Here is a 3431-nt window from a genome sequence, read left to right as displayed (position 1 = left end):
TATATTGGATGAATCTACTAATGGTATCGGTGACACATACTAGAGCTAAACTAGAGTGTATCACCATGGTTAAAGGATTGGCCAGTCAGATACAAAAGCATTGCTAGATAGCTTTGCATAGCCACTATTGGCAGTGTTTTGTCTACTTTTAAACTCTTTAAATGTAAAGATAAAATACTCTTTATTGCACACAAACAGAAACAGTTACACAAACATAGAAAAGAAATAGTACAATCGGCGGCCTTATTAGTGAAAGTAATCTCTTCCAGACAACCACATAGATAGGAAATAGACAATATGAAAATGGGTAACGTGTGAAAACAAGAGATATTTATAAACTGTATATTATAAACAATATGTAAATACCTACATAATATAATAATACTAAAAATCTACATAGTAATTAATAAATATATACCTATAATATATAATAATACATATATTATTATAAATAAATAAATATTTGCTTTAGTTTTACAAATCAGTCAAAATATAAGTTTTTTACAGTGGTGTTTTAGTGCAACTAGCAGTGATGTAAATAGGTCCTAACGGGGCTTGTGTACATGGTACAACGCAATATATGTGGAGGTAAACAGCCACATACATCAATAGCTAATTGCTTCATTAGATAGCATAACAGACTGTCGAGATGTTTACCGCAGTTTAATGCAACTATTCTTATAACATCAAATAGCATTTCTTTTTGGTTCAATACCACGTGATTTTTCTGTAAAACGTAACTATACACTTTCTAAATGTGTTTGTAGATTAGAAATTCGTCCGAAGAAAGCCAAAAAAAACAATGAAGCAATAAATAACTTTTGTATCTATATGTACCTTACCAAATGATACATATTAAATAAATAAATGCCAATATTATTATAAAAATAAAAAAACACGCACTCACGCCTTGTACTCATGTACTCCCTTGCGGGGTAGGCAGAGGTGCATTGCTGCACCCACTTTTCACCAGAGTGTTACGTTAGTCCCAATGTAATAGGGGGCGGGCCTATTGCCATTTTACGGGCACATCCAAGACCCGAGAACAAATATCTGTGTTTAAACAAATATCTACCCCAGCCGGGAATCGAACTCGGGACCATCGGCTCAGTAGTCAGGGTCACTAACCACTACGCCATTCGGTCGTCGTATATTATTATAATACATGATTATTAGGTATAATGATACTTCGATGAATAAACTCACAATCGAATCTTGTACAGAACCCTTCGCATGCGAGTCCGATCCAACTCGCACTTGGCTGGTTTTGGATTTTAATTGCCTGCGCATTTGTATAAACAACAGCATCCTCAGTGTCTTTGCTGATCGATGGGACTCTCCATTGACTCAGAGATGGATGCGGTTACACACCAATTAATATATTCTTGTTGTATATATATGTCTACTAACACTAGATGTAAGAACATTGTATTACTAACTACTATGGACTTCTTGTCTGATAATAAATAAATAATAATAATAAAAGCATAAGCAGCCGCATCGTAGAAATCAACGGCGGTAGAGTTCATTCAGTGACTTCACCATTATCAGTTTCAGCCGCTTCGCCGCTAGATGTCGCCCTCAACTGTAGCGCTGCTGCTGCTCGCCACTTCCGCTCTGGCAGCGCCGCCACCTGAGTGGGTTCGGGATGGAATAAAACGCAACTGTAACTATTTTTTTAAATACATTTTTAATTTATATGTTGCATTTAATAGCGACAGTATACAGGGTTATTGGTAAGTAGACCGGATCCTTTCAGGAGGTGATAGAGGAAGGCATTTCATTTAATAATGCATTATCCTAAACTTAACCATTTCTAAGATATTTAATATTTAAGGTTTTTTTAATTTTTTGCCAAAATTTTATGCTTAAAACCAAAAATAAAAAAAAATCAATCATATTTCCTGTAACAAGCTCACAAGCCCCTCTGACTCTCAGATTGTCTCTGCAGCCAGACAAACAACCAGAGAAAGCGGAGAAAACTCAGCAGGGGTTTCCATACTAAAGTCAACAGGACTGAAAACAATCACACTTTTTACCTTTAAATTGGGCTAATTTTGTTAGTTTTCCTGTTGAATTTTGTCCGTCTGTGCTGGTGGTTTTGGCCATATCTTGGTGATACCTTAATCGATTTGGTATTCAATTATCTTGTTTGAAAGCTTATTAGTTGACCATGTTTTTAAGCTAAAGTGCACAAAAAAATGTCATATGAAAATATTTTTTATTAGTTTTTGCGTTTTGAATATTTTTTCAAAATGTTTAACTATTTTGAGGTATTATGTCTAATTTAAGTCGAATAATGCACATTTGATTATTTTAATTACTTTATTAAGGTGTTACTTATGCAAAACAACAAAAAAAATTATTGAAATATGATTGTTTTTTTTTATTTTTGGTTTTAAGCATAAAATTTTGGCAAAAAAATTAAAAAACCTTAAATATTAAATATCTTAGAAATGGTTAAGTTTAGGATAATGCATTATTGGGTTCAATCGACTGGAAATGCCTTCCTCTATCACCTCCTGAAAGGATCCGGTCTACTTACCAATAACCCTGTATATATAAAGTTCAATTGATAGGCCACTCGGAGAGGCTCTTTTCGTGCACCATATAGCGCTATTCACACTGTTGCTATAAATTGTTTAAGCTACAGCTCTCTTAATACTAGTAGGTATGTGTAAATGTGTTAAGGAAAGTTATACATAGATAGCTAGAAAGTTAGCTTGCTAGGTGATTCTGTAATAAAAATAATTGTGAGAAGGTAAATTATATAATATGGTCTATAGTTATGGTCTGGATTGTTATGAAACTATTTAATATCTTATTTTATACTTTAAAATACTACACAAGTATTAATAATATATCCCTAAATAAAGGAGTCACTTATTGCGAAAAAAAAAAAAAAAAACATGCAACATTGTCCGAATAACCTTTAAATACCTCGTATTAAACAACTATAATATATTACTACTAATTATAGTAAATACAAACCAGTTAAAAAAAACAAAAGACACTCCCATTCAACCTCTGATCACCATTTGACTCCGTAGATCCAGATGTCCAAGTAGCTGCGGTTGACACCGCGGGTACATTTGATGCATACGAGTACAACGGCGGCGAAACTAGAAAATATGATAAAGTGGCTGAATGCACGCTTGGTATACAAGAAAACTGTAAAAACTATTGCTATTGGGTCGGTATGGATGGAATGTGCGCTGTTAAAGATGGAGACATTTGGTGTGAGTGCAGGATGTCATTTATGTGGAAATATTATGGCAATGGCCTATAATAACTATGGTCAATCTGTTTCTACCGACTCAGGGTTATTCGTTTAAATAAGTATTTTTGTAAAACATTTTGATTTAATTTATCGTCCTAGTACTTTTTTATTTGGTTTGTATAAATATTATAATAAATTGGTGGTTGGTGTT

At 33.5% G+C, this 3431-nt stretch overlaps 1 long non-coding RNA gene across 1 annotated transcript; it reads left to right on the top strand.

Moving 5' to 3' along the window:
- Positions 1-1485: 1485 nt before the first annotated feature.
- Positions 1486-3431, top strand: LOC119693746. The gene is made up of 2 exons (XR_005254635.2): positions 1486-1666; positions 3051-3431. It is a non-coding gene; the product is annotated as an uncharacterized LOC119693746 (long non-coding RNA).

This window comes from Plutella xylostella, chromosome 10 (genome assembly GCF_932276165.1).
Source record: "Plutella xylostella chromosome 10, ilPluXylo3.1, whole genome shotgun sequence".
Classification (NCBI taxonomy): Eukaryota; Metazoa; Arthropoda; class Insecta; order Lepidoptera; family Plutellidae; genus Plutella; species Plutella xylostella.
The sequence above is the reverse complement of the archived record's forward strand: the minus strand, read 5'-3'. Positions and strand labels throughout refer to the sequence as shown.